The 13,810-nt window shown below is 43.0% G+C and overlaps 1 long non-coding RNA gene across 3 annotated transcripts; it reads right to left on the bottom strand.

Annotated features, from left to right (window-relative positions):
• Nucleotides 1–5,969: 5,969 nt before the first annotated feature.
• Nucleotides 5,970–8,944, bottom strand: LOC310706667. 3 transcript variants are annotated; one of them, XR_014526031.1, is made up of 2 exons: nucleotides 8,850–8,944; nucleotides 5,970–6,460 (listed from the first exon to the last, which is right to left on the bottom strand). It is a non-coding gene; the product is annotated as an uncharacterized lncRNA (long non-coding RNA). The 3 variants fall into 3 exon arrangements; XR_014526032.1 differs by lacking the exon at nucleotides 8,850–8,944 and adding an exon at nucleotides 7,888–8,457; XR_014526033.1 differs by lacking the exon at nucleotides 8,850–8,944 and adding an exon at nucleotides 7,208–7,881.
• Between the last annotated feature and the right edge of the window lie 4,866 nt (nucleotides 8,945–13,810).

Below are 13,810 nucleotides of genomic sequence, written 5' to 3'. Positions count from 1 at the left end.
AGAATTCGTTCCATAGTGACTCAAGGGGGGAAATGTCACATTGTGAGTCATCAGTGCCATTTAAAGAAACATCTACATTTTCCTTTGGGTCTTATCCTTATTACGTGACCTCAACCTGCTTATGTAAGAAGACAGCCTGATAAGAGGTATAATACTCTTGCCTAAATAGGGTCTCTTTAAAGAAAAATAGCTAGGTGTTTGAGTTAAGTCCTCTGCAGTGAGGAATATAGACAACCCAAACTTCCAAATATACTCTTTATGGGACAAGAGAAATGCCTGCACTTGTGGATGGTTATAAACAAAGAAATCTATAGTAAAGTACATGCTATAATGTTCTCCTTGCAGTGGCTCAGCTCCATTAATCCAGGTCTCCACTAGAATTGGCGCAGGTAGCAGCCTTTATTATTTGGAACCACATTTGATCGATTATAATCAGAACTTTGTAGTAAGGGGTCACAACTGTGGTCAAAAACAGCAACCCAATTAAGGACTTTGATCTATTTTATCAATCCAGCAAACCAGTCATCAGCTCCTTGTTATTTTCAATTCATTTTTATAAATAAATGCAATTATTCATCTGGCAGCCCCACACCTGTCTCCCCAAATATCCCCATAGCCTTGCCCTGCTTTTAACAACCCTTCACCCTGATCCCATTCTAAACTTCACTATGACCATCACATTCCTCTATTACAGTTTGGGGAGTAGCCATTGTTGACAGCCTGCCTATGATTCTGTGCTGCTATAGCCTGCACTGGAGGAAAAATAAGCCCTGCAGGTTGTAGGTGTTGCTCCTCCATTATTATTATTTTTGCTATCGCCAGGCAAGTGATTCCTTCTATCTCCCCTTGCCAGTTTTAATTTTTGGTCAGACATCAGCCAGTGAGCTAAGCCTATAATAAATTAAATTTTGGGACAACATTAAGTAAATACTGCGTTTGGTAAAGTGCTATGCTTAAAGATACAGGACTCAGCTATACAGCTGCAAATATAATGTTTTAAGTGAGTTTTAAGTGCATTACACAAATGTGACACTAGTTGGCAATGAGCCCATGGCAAATTCAATATTTTTTCAAAACGCTTTTTTTAAAAAAAGCATTTTGACAGTGTGTGGGTTTTTTAAAAATATGTGTCTAGATTTCATCTGTACAGTATCATGTGCGAGTAATAAAAGCCCCATGTTCCTAAATGTTCTCTAAGTATTTTTGCGCTAATCTCTTGTCCATTATATAATTTCTGCTCTTTCTGTTGGGAGGCAATTGGGTCTCTGGAATCAACGTTTCTTGAGGGGTTCAGATGACGCTCCCCACCTACTGAAGGAATGCATGGGGATTCTTGCAGGGCCACATGGACCCATCCTACCCCTTGCCACTGCCTCATCCATCTGCACATTAGGCCAGCGTCTGAAGGAATTCTAAGTGCATACAGATGTTCATGCACAGAGCTGCTGCATAGCCTTCTATGATAGCTCTCAACGCACATGCATAACTGCACATCCTAGCAGAATGCGCCATTGGCAGGGTGTGTGGCTACCATGTGCATCAGTGGCAGAGGACAGCACTACCCCCCACTGCCCCACAACCAAATTTCACCCCTAGAATTTTGAAGTTCTAAAAATTGCCTGGTCTGTTTTCATGAATTATTTTTTTAATGTTCTTCTAGTTCAATGGGAATTCAAGAGGAGTACAAAAGAGGGGAAATCAAGGCTGAAGGGGTTACAGTCCTGCAATACTTGCATCCTACATGGCTGTTGATCACATAGTCTAGGCCTAAGAAACCTAGATAAACTGGTATAACTCTAATTCTAACTCCACCCCTTTCATTAACACAATCACTACATGGTTTACTAACCTGTGCATAATGGATTTATTAAGGCAGTCAAGATAAAATGAACTTCTGTCATTGCAATTGAATTAGGGTGTGCGTGTGTGTTTCATTGTTAGCATATTCTTAACCAAATCAGGCCTTGGAGCATGTTTCAAATAAAATATACACACAATAAACAACTGGAGATTTTTCATCTCTTCAATGAATAAATTCATTGCTAATGGAAGGCAAAGACCGAATAAATCATTCCTTAATTTAACCTTTTCACTCTGGATAAGATCAGCTAAGTTGTCACCTCCCACTTATAAGACTACATCAAGTGCAATGTGCAACTATTCTGAATTGTTTACCACTTGATGAAGAAAAGTATACAAAATCCTTGAAAAACAGCCAGCTTTGCATGGGAAAACAGTATGGCTGCAGCAGTATTGAGGAAAAGAAGAGAGAGAAAAAATCCTCAATATATAATTTTTAAAGAAGAATTTGTAGGCTGATAAGGCATCATCATGCATCAATGGTTACTATAATTAGTTTTGACCTGAATAAAGAACTGTGTATGATTTAGATGTGGATTTAAGGCACCCCTCGCTTCTTGTGCTTCTGTTCTAAATCATTGTTGTGGTGCCCCCTGTGGTACTGGTGCCCAGTGCAGCTGAACCAGTCATGCTACCTGCATGCAAGGCCCAGAATGCACAATGCAATGAACAGTCTCCACTCTATGTTCCAATCCTCTTTGTCATACAGTGTGACAAATGTGTCCCCCCCCCCATCTTATTTTACAGGAGGGCAACGGAGTGACAGTGACTTGCTGACGATCACCCAATTTGTCCACGCTGCTAATATGTGAACACTGTCCCAAACTAAAGTTGGACTTCGACGCCATTCACCCATTCAATAATAATTGCCTTTTCTTCCCAAATTGACTTAACTGTTACAGTTTCAAAGAGGAACGGAAACATTGCCCCTGAAAACTCCTTGCAAACCATGATTTGTGCTATAATCTTTTGGAGTCTATTTTACTGATGCTCCCAATTGAAGCAAATGCCAGGCTTGTCACATGCTGGTAAAGCTAATATCAATATTCAACTTTTTCCTTCTGCTGTTATTATGCTGTGTTGATGGGCTGTGCAGGTTAAGGACGAGCACAGCAAAAAGAAAGAATGAATCTCCATCCCTTCTAATAAGTCTTGGAATAGCCATTTCACTAATATTCATTCCAAAGGTGGCGCTAGCAATGAGTGGAGTCAAACAGGTCTCATTTTATGATACAGAGAAAAGTTTATTGGATGCTTTTATCAGAACTCTAAATGCACTCTGATTTATGTTGAGCAATAATGCTGGCAGTGATGGAGATTTTTCTGAATGAGAATCACCTGCTTGTATATAGGTAAGATTAAACACCCACTCAGTAGATCTTCCAGATACAAATCAATATCTATATCTATATAAATGAAAAGACATTGAAGGCAAGAACTTGTGTGGATGGGTTTCTTACACAGATGAGGATGTTTTTCAGCCCAGCAGCCAAATTTTCTCATTCACAGTCATCCTATACCTGTCAACACGATTTGACTGGGACATCCCAGAATTACAGAAGCCATACTCTGGTTTCACCTCAGATCATATTAATCTTTCAGAATTAAGGAAGCCACTCCAGTTTCTGACTGGATGACCCATTTCCAGCACCAAGCTCTCCCACAAGAGCTTGGCACCAAAAGATACATGTCTTTCGCATGAAGGAAGACACCCAATTTACAGCCTAGGGAGGGGGAGCTGGTTGTGGTGAAGGCCAGGCGGCCCCCACCAGAGGAGGAGAAGCCAATGGAGAAGAGGACGATAACAAAGAAGAAGAGGAATAGCTGGAGGTGCTCTTGTGATGCTTGCTGAGGGAGCTGCTGTCCGTAACAGAAACAGGGGGCTGGGACAGGGAAGCCCCAGCTGGCTCACATGAAAGCACGGCACGGAAAGACGCCTGTCCCAATTTTAATTGGCAGAATATTGGAGGGTATGTGTTGTAACATGAGTGCTCAGCAGCTGCGAAGTAGCAGCTCAATGTTTACATCACATGATGTGTTTGCTGGGTCTGAGCGTGAGACCGGATGTTCGAAGCTCTTCTCAGAGTTGTGTTCTCAGTGTAACTTGAGACCTTCCTGTTGTTCCTGTAAAGGCGGAGTCAGTCAGTTGTACGGAGGCTTCTGAAAGAGAAGTCATGTCTTTGTACAGTCTGTGAAATAAAGTAGAACAAAATAGACTACTTTTCAGACTGTTTTCTTTCTCCTGCTGGCATGCAAGGGGGAAGGGAGTGTGCACCTCTCTAGAGGGAGGTGTCACTTATTGAAGACCTCCCTGGTCTGTTCGGATACCAGCCAGGGTAGATCGCCAGCAACAGGCCCCGAGTGCCTGGGAAGAGGAGTCAGCCTTTCCTGAGGGGGCCAGTTTCCAACAGTATGGTGTCCAGAGTGCAAATTCCACTGGTGGCTGCAGCTAGAGAAGAAAGTGGGTGGGGCAATGGATGGGATTTCTTAGTAGGCTACATTCCAGGCACACAAAAAGGGTTTGGCGCACGAGTGAGCGCACGCACACACACACTATCCTGCATTTGGGCAAGCAAGAGGCAATATCGTGGTTTAAGGGTGCATTCCAGTGAGGAAAACACACTCAAGGTGGGTGTAGAGCAGAGCTGGAGAGGAGATGTAGCTGGGGAAGTATGTGTCTGGGAAGATTCTCAAGGACTAGATAAAGGGACCTGGGGACCATATTTAGCCTAAGGGTTCTCACACCCCTGCCTTAAAGAAAAGCATACTGCATGGGTGGTCCGAGTCCAAAGCAGTCATGTTCAATTAAACCTATAGATGAAAAAAACGAGCCCCCTCATATCCTACCCCATCCCTTAATGCCATATTGTGCTATACTATAGTGTGACGAACAAACAAAATCCAAACCGTGATTCTCTTGATTCTCAGTAGCTGTGTTCACCAGGGGCAGGAAGCAGATTTAGTCCACACTCTGTTCCCAAGGGACCCGTTTACTTTCTGCTGTGTACATGTTAGGTATCACTCATTCCCATGGAGAAATCAATTCTTGGTAATGGTGTGTGTATGTATGTACGGGGGGGGGGGGGTTCACAACCCTGACAGTAGGTGACCAGGAAACACATGCAATGGAAACAGTATGCATCTTCTCCATCCTAAAGTCCAAGACTATGAGTGAGGGACAATGTGTCTCTGTCATCCACAACACACACAAAACAGGGATTAGTTTCAAGAAGCAGGAAGCAGACAATGCAGAGTCTGGAGGGGATAACCATTCCATAGTTCCTCTGGGCCTAGTCTGTAGGCCGTATTCAGTTCGAGGAACCAATTGTAGGTTGGGGGAAGCATGCCAAGCCCCAGCTCTTTGCTTTCCCAGTGTAAATGGCCTTTGTGATGGATGGGAGGGCTGGGTGTCAGGCGAAGGAAAGAATGGGGAGCTCTCCATTCCTCTCCCATCATTTCAACTTGACAGGCTTTTAGCTGGCACTACTAATGATAACAGTAAGCATTTCTTTGCTGATTTGCTGAGCATTCAGAGTGTGACACATACATTATCTCAGTAAAAAATGGAAGTATCTCGACAGAAAATGTTCAGTGGTGCCTGCGCTCTGTATCACAAAGGCAAAGCTCACCACCACTGACACTGTGCTAATGCATCAGGAGGTCTCTTCTGCTTCCTTGACTCCCACCCCCTGATGTTAATAGCTAATGGGAGGTGTCTGTCAAGAGTGTTTCCTGGCAAGAAAGTTGGAGTTGGAAGAGGAGGCATGAGACGGAGGAAGAGAAAACATAACACGGATGTCAGAGGTAAGGGAAGCCATGTGCCCTTAGGGGGAGGGGCAATTGTGCAGGCTCATCAGGGTGCCAACTTGAATAAAATATTGGGGGGACAAGTAATCCCCAACCCACATAACTGATCACATGATGTGCTGCATGCAAACCATTTGAATGGCAATGCCCATCAACTGGGGGCAGCCCCTGCAAATATTTTATTGGAGGAATTGGCTCCTATCAGCCTCATTGTCCCTTGATTATGCTGCTTTATAAGAATAGCATGCAAAGGTGCTCTTGACTAACCTGTGTGCTCATTCTAAGACCAAATAGCCATCACACCAGCCTTCAACGATTTTATTTTCTCTGGAGTTTGGTACATCCGCAGTTGATTATTCATTGCCAAATCATTAATCTGAATTCTCACACAGGTTATCTCCACCTAAATTCCTATAATGGTTTAATAAATACAATCTTTCTTAAGAAAAATGAACCCTATTAATCTCCATATACCTTTTAGCCTGATGATTGTTCAGATTCTCCACTGTTAAAAATGCGACTGAGCAAGCTGTAGTCTCAGTTCATTTCCTGGGAGTGTGTACATAAACAACATTTATCACAATAAATACCAGTGTGTTCACATACTTGGCTGGTTCTATGGACTCCTGTTTTTGTGCTTCAGGATCTAGGCAGAAGGCCTGGCTTTCCTATAAGATCTTCCTGAGATGTAGCTAGTGTGAGGAATTTTTAAAAACTGGGCTCCATTGCACAGACACTCATAGGGAATTCATTCTCTTGAGGGCTGATCATCGAACAGTCAAACTGGCAACATCTATGCACAAGAGGGAGGTATCAACAGATTTAGGGGAGCCCTAAGGTTCACAGAAGTAGAAAACAAATAAACTTCTTCAAAACCCAAGAGAAGGAAAGAAAACCCTGAGGACTGAGCATACTCAGTAGCCACAAGTGCTATTTGTTGGGAGCAGGCAGGATGAGAAGACCTGTAACACTGATAAGTAAATAGCTTGCCTCGGGGGTCTATCAAGGCCACCTCATTTTTTCCATTTTAGACATGCTGTGGAGCCCATTGCCAAATGCCATGCCTGTTTGCTAACCATTGCAACAAACATGTATTGTTGTTGAGGTTTTTTGTATTTGTATCTTAAGAAACCTAGAAAGGCCTATAAAGCTCTTTAGGCTGCAGGCACTCAAAAGGATTCTCAAAGTATCATTTGCTTGCACCATTTTGCTTGAGAGCCTGGATAGCTCAATAGCTGCAAGTTTGCAGGTTTGATCCCCGTATGTGACAGCTGCATATTCCTGCATTGCAGGGGGTTGAACTAGATGATCCTCAGGGTTCCTTCCAACTCTACAATTCTATGGTACTATGAAACTTAATAATAATAATCATTTTATTATTTGTACCCTGTACATCTGACTGGGTTGCCGCAGCTACTCTGGGCGGCTTGCAACATATATAAAAACATAATAATATACATTAAAAATGCTTCCCTTTTGTGTGTGTAAATCTGCCCCGACATATAACACGCAAAATCAAATAAGTAAATTACAGTCATACCTTGGGTTACAGATGCTTCAGGTTGCGTTTCTTCGGGTTACAGACCGCTGAAAACTGGAAGTACCGGAACGGGTTACTTCTGGGTTTCGGCGGTCGCGTATGCTCAGAAGCACTAAATTGCACTTTGTGCATGCGCAGAAGCACAGAATCACAACTCATGTGTGCGCAGACGCGCCGCTGCGGGTTGCGGATGCTGCAGGTTGCAAACGTGCATCCCGCATGGATCACGTTCACAACCCGAGCGTCCAATGTATAAGCAGAGCCCCCTACTCTTTACTCCCCAACAGCTGTAGCCCTCCCAGCTGCCTCATTCTGCCTCATTACATGGTCAGTTCTGAACTATGTCACAATGCAGGACTAGGCAGTTGCTTTCAGTTTGGCTGTCAAATCCTATGCAGGTAAGATATAGAAGGAAGGCCTATATTTGTTAATGTGGCACATGCCAGAACTGCACAGCAGCACAGGAGATAGCACAATGATATTCTATGGTCCCATTATTAAGTAATTTTCCTGTTCTTATGATAATTGTGCAGCTACTGAGTGTGTCAGCACTCCAGGGTCCATTAATTGTACTCATAATGTTTATCATTCCAATTTCTGTCAGCCTATAACTTCGAAATCGCACATATTTAGTAACAGTTAAAGCAACACATACACATAGTACAAGAAAATGTTTTCACTTCATCAAAGCTGTTAGCTGCTTTCAAAATTATCTGGATGTTCTTGCCCAAGAAGAGACCTCAAAAACTGCCTCGGGAATTCAATTGTAACAAAATTCAGTTGCAGCCCTCAAATTGGAAATGCTAAGAACTGAGTTGTGGCAACTTGTACGTCAAGACTATATCCTTGTCTAGTCTAGAGTAGATGCTACAGACCAATTTGTAAAGAATCATAGTCGTGTTTCAAATTTGCCTCACAATAGCTGCGCTTCAAATCCTAGTATTCAATTTTGGAAAAAAAAAGAACAGATAAAAAGGAAGAGGCCATTGGCCCATCTTGTCAGTATAGATACCATGTTGTATACCATATTGGGGCAAAGTTGGGAATTGGAAGCACTGAGATCCCAAACATCCTTTAACGAATTGATTAATGTTCAGCAACATTCAGAGGGCCATGATTTTCCATACTGGATGTTGTTGTTTAGTTGTTTAGTCGTGTCCAACTCTTCATGACCCCATGGACCAGAGCACACCAGGCACTCCTGTCTTCCACTGCCTTCACAGTTTGGTGAAACTCATGTTCGTAGCTTCGAGAACACTGTCCAACCATCTTGTCCTCTGCCGTCCCCTTCTCCTTGTGCCCTCCATCTTTCCCAACATCAGGGTCTTTTCCAGGGAGTCTTCTCTTCTCATGAGGTGGCCAAAGTATTGGAGCCTCAGCTTCAGGATCTGTCCTTCGAGGGCTGATTTCCTTAAGAATGGATAGGTTTGATCTTCTTGCAGTCCATGGGACTCTCAAGAGTCTCCTCCAGCACCATAATTCAAAAGCATCAATTCTTCGGCGATCAGCCTTCTTTATGGTGCAGCTCTCACTTCCATACATCACTACTGGGAAAACCATAGCTTTTCAAGGCAGGTTCTTCCCCATGTCATATTAGCTTTATTGTATGAAATACTTTGCAGGACTCTAGCTTAGCTCTCACCTTGGGGTTTCTGTTTCTGAGAGCTGCACATGCCATTGTGAATAAGATCCAACTGCCTTGGAATCTTGGGAGATTCAAAGCTATTCATGGGTCGGGTGTGCTGAACCGCTCTGAGAATTTTTCCCTGACTTCTTCAACCTGTTTTGGCTCCCCACACAATTCTGCAAATGTTTAATTTAAATCTTGATGAAGTGTAGGTGGCTGTTCCAGTTTGGGCAGAGAAGATCATCTTCTACATTTTGTGCATGCTTTCTATTTCAAGCTGTAAAGCGATTTATGGTAATACTGTATGGGAGCAAGCAGAAATGTTATGCACTGAGGGTGGTGTTGAAGCTTTTAACATCTGTGCGAGCATGGAAAATCATACATGATTAATTTATTTTCTTTATGTCTCCATACTCTTCTCGGAAAGCACGGTTCGCCTGCTTCACTGTATTAAGAGGCAGAAATGCTGCAATTCTTTACAATCAAAGCAGGTGTAACCAGACTGTTAAGGGAAATTTCTCAGCATCCCCTGTACAGCTGCCCAGTCAACCGGTCAACCAGTCAGGCATGCTCAATTTTTACAGCTCCTGCAGCAAACAACAGCTACGCCCACAGCATTAGATGTTGTGTCAAGCAGTGTGCTTTGGCTGTGTGCAGGTGGCACACTGTGACATGCTACAATCTGAGGCCTTTTTATTATTATTATTATTTTACTCCAGTGAGGTTTGAGAAAGAAGACCCTAAATGTTTAAAATGCTTTTATCCATGGAATTATAGGAGTGGGAAACAGGGAGGGGAAAAAGAGAAGGAAACATTACACGAGCGACATGCAAAATCTGTTCTTTTCTGCCTTCCCACATTCTAGTACCTGTCATGGCTATGGCTAGCTTTCCCCATATCTAGACCCAGAAGGCTTCAGAGGGAAGGGGAGAGAAAGCAAGAATGGAGTAAGCCAAGGGTCCTGCTCTGTTGACCAAGCAGGTCAACAGGCTCTGAATGTCTTTACCAGGACTAGCCAATCTAAGCAGCAGTGGCTGATGTGGTAGGGTGGACCCACTCTCACTACAGTGGCATCACTGCAGCTCACCTGTATGGGGATGTAGTGCAGTGGGTAGCGATGAGAAGAGGGCTTAGGAACAGCTGTTCCAGAAGTGCTGCACTGGTGCAGCTGCACAGCCCTCAGTAAGCTTCAGCAAGTGTTGGGATGGCACTGTCCCATTTGAAATTCCTTGAATTGTTTTTGATGAGGTAAAAGGTAAAGGTAAAGGACCGCTGGATGGTTAAATCTGGTCAAAGGTGACTATGGGTTTGCAGTGCTCATTTTGCTTTCAGGCTGAGAGAGCCAGCGTTTGTCCACAGACAGCTTTCTGGGTCATGTCGCCAGCATGACTAAACCGTTTCTGGCACAACAGAACACCGTGACAGACACTACAGTGCCCGGAAACACCGTTTACCTTCCTGCCGCAGCAGTACCTATGTATCTACTTGCACTAGCATGCTTTCAAACTGCTAGGTTGGCAGGAGGTGGGAGAGAGCAACAGGAGCTCACTCCGTCGTGGGGATTCGAACCGCCGACCTTCTGATCGGCAAGCCCAAGAGGCTCAGTGTTTAGACCACAGCGCCACTTGTGTCCCATGCTTTTTGATGACAACCCTACATGAAAACAAGGGGCTGCCTTCCCACAGGCTGAAGATGGATATACCAGTCCATCAGCACACCAAGGCAGTTCAGGGTAACATAATCTCTTGGGCTACTGATTACCTTAACCTGAGGTAATCTGTTGTTGGCATCTGACTGCCTCAACAGACAATGGAGTGCACCTTAGGGGGTGAAGTCAAGCCGCTGGAGATTCATAGTATTTGCTGTGGCTGCAGAGACTGGCAACTTATAAATGCTGCCTCCTGTGCTGTTCTTCTGTATTCTTGGCACCAAAGTGATCTCTCCATTGCGCAAGACTGATTAGTGTGTATGGAGGTCCTGGGCACCCCAGATGAAAAGACACTCTGCCCCTTGGCCTCAATGATGTGGTCCAAAGGAAAGCAGAGCAGTACATTTGGCACCAGCTTGGCTGCAGGAGTTGCCCAAAGGAGCCATACAAGGTGCCATCCAACCATCTTAGGGACTCTACTCCAGATTTGTGTACACCTTAGCCTTTTCTTTTCCCAAAGATGTGCTACAACACAACATATGCACTTTTTCCTCAGGGTTTACTCCCAAAGACTTTATCATGAATGTGTATGGCCGCAGTGCTGTGGAGGTAATCCCAACTTTGTTAACTGTGTAAAAGGAAAGGCCTATGAAAAGCAAATTAAATTGGTTGTTTGAGTACCTAGATGGGGGAGTTTGCGAAGACTTATCTTAAAACATACACAGTGGATTCTCTGAGCCACATCATGAAGCACCTGATGGGCTGATTAATAGTTTTTCCAAAGTTGCAGAACAAACTCCAGTGACATCCAGAGACAGTGAAACTGGTTTCTTACAAGGCTTGTGGAAGTTGGCAAATGCAAATCATTATTCTGCCTACACAAGAAATGAAACTGCAGCAGTCACCTGCGAGAGATGATGTGTCAAAAATTAATGGAGCTCTAAGAAACCATATTCTACATTGGTAATGTGTGTTATGTGTGGCCCTCACTATACACTGTTGCCGTGAGCTACCTTGATTGCCCTCTCACCAGCTTCTGCTCTGAAAGGCTGTTCAGCACAGATGGGAGGATAGCAATAGACAGAAGAAGTTGCCTGTCTGTGTAGATTGTCTGTATCTTATCATTTAGCTACATAAATCAGTCCCGGATACCAAGAAGCGCCTCCAGCTGCTTTCCCTTGGCCAAGACTTTTCAGCCATGGGTCCTTCAAAGAGCAGTTTTTGAAGGCTATACTTGGCCACAATGAATTGAATAATGGACTTAGAGAAATGAATAAATACGCTGCAGTCTTCACATAAGCATTTCAGTTCAATGCACAATCAAATGAAATGTGTGATTTAAACACTGTTTATTATCTTCAGCAGTTGCCTAAGCATAGTAGACGTGCACTCCCTGTCTTCTTCTTTTTTAAAATAAACACGTGTTGTTTAGTCGTGTCCAACTCTTCGTGACCCCCTGGACCAGAGCATGCCAGGCACTCCTGTCTTCCACTGCCTCCCGCGGTTTGGTCAAACTCATGCTGGTAGCTTCGAGAACAAACAAAAAACTATTATAGTTCACAAGAGTGGGAAAGGAAATAGGTATACAAACATTTAAAAACAAACAAACCAACAAACTGTCCTAGCTGCTCTTGCCTTCTTAACCACATTCAACGCAAACTAGATTTCTTTACACTATTTAAAATTGCCTGGCTAGACATTCTTTTCCCCATCCCAAATGAAAAGAACTTGGATGAGAATTCATTTTTTCAACCAGAGCATTTTTGTCCTCTACAAGTGAATCGCTTGTACATTGCTGTACCTGAACCACCTTCTGAGCCCTCCTGAGCGTTCCCTACCTGCTGTCTTCTGTTGCAAAGAGAAAAGAGGGCAGGGAGGTTTAACTCTGGCACAGCAATCCCACACGAAAATTGTAATAAATTTGCAATGTGCTCAGTGCAACTTAAGACCTGATTGTGTTGAATTATACTTAATTGATCTTTTATTCTTGGAGAAGAAATGGCGTTCAGGGTAAGGATGGATAGCTGGGTCTGTAGCCAAGCCTGAGTCAGTTTCACATGTATTGCTTGCAAAGTCTATTTCCATCCCGTTTCTTCAATGGGGAAAAAAATGTGCACCGAAAAATCAAAAACACATTTTTAAATGTGTCTTCTTTCAATTAACACATTTCTAAATATAGCTTATCTTCAGCTATTGATTACTATATACACATTTGCAAAAATGTAGAGATGCTTCAAAAGATTGCAACTCAGCAGAGCCATGTATGAGTTTATTACATTGGATATATAACTTGGCTGCCGGATTCTAAATTGTAAGAATTACTAAGAATGAGAATCTGGTCCTTAACTGCCACAGTGTTTCTTGCTCCTCACACCATGGCATAGGGTGCTGTCTGTATAATACTGTGCAATACATCAGGATTAATGGATCAGCCTATTTCCATTTCATGTCAGTTTCACATAAGTTCAGTTGCAACACCATTGCAGTCTGTTTTCTGTGGGTGTTTTTTTAAACTGTGTGGAAAAAGCTTCATTTATCTTCCATGCATTTTATTTGTACACTATTGTTTCTAAAATATGCTTCTCTTGTATGCATTTTCCCCTAATAAAACACTTTTTATATGATTTTCTGTGCATGTCCCCCTAAAATATGCATTCCCTCCCTCATAAAATATGCATTTTTATGTATGCTGTACACATTGCTTGAAGTGGAAATGCATTGCAACATGTGGAGAACTGTGCACTTTGATTGTTAACTGCATATAAGCCTGGGAGATGCAAGATGCTTCACTTTAATTTGTGGAATATCGTTCGTCCCTAGGACTACAGCAGCACTTTTTCCTACTTTGGACTAGTCTTGCTGTGGCAACCTTGCCCAAAAGGCCACTGAAACCTCTCTGACCCATTGATGTTAATAATAATAATAATAATAATAATAATAATAATAATAATAATAATAATAATAAATAAAAAAATAAAAAAATATTATACCCCACCCATCTGGCTAGGTTTCCCCAGACACTCTGGGGAGCTCCCAACAGAATATTAAAAACACAATAAAACATCAAACATAAAAAACTTCCTTTGCATGGCCCAGTATAGCTGAAGGAACGTCTCCACCACCATCTTTCAGCCCAGACACTGAGGTCCAGCTCCGAGAGTCTTCTGGCAGTTCCCTCACTGCAATAGGTGAAGTTAAAGGGTACCAGGCAGAGGGTCTTTTGGGTAGTGGCGCCCACCCTGTGGAACACCCTCCCATCAGATGTCAAGGAAATAAACAACTATCTGACTTTTAGAAGACTTCTGAAAGCAACCCTGTTTAGGAAAGT

Source organism: Podarcis liolepis, assembly GCF_965112155.1.
Source record: "Podarcis liolepis genome assembly, chromosome: 5".
Taxonomy (NCBI): Eukaryota; Metazoa; Chordata; class Lepidosauria; order Squamata; family Lacertidae; genus Podarcis; species Podarcis liolepis.
The sequence above is the reverse complement of the archived record's forward strand: the minus strand, read 5'-3'. Positions and strand labels throughout refer to the sequence as shown.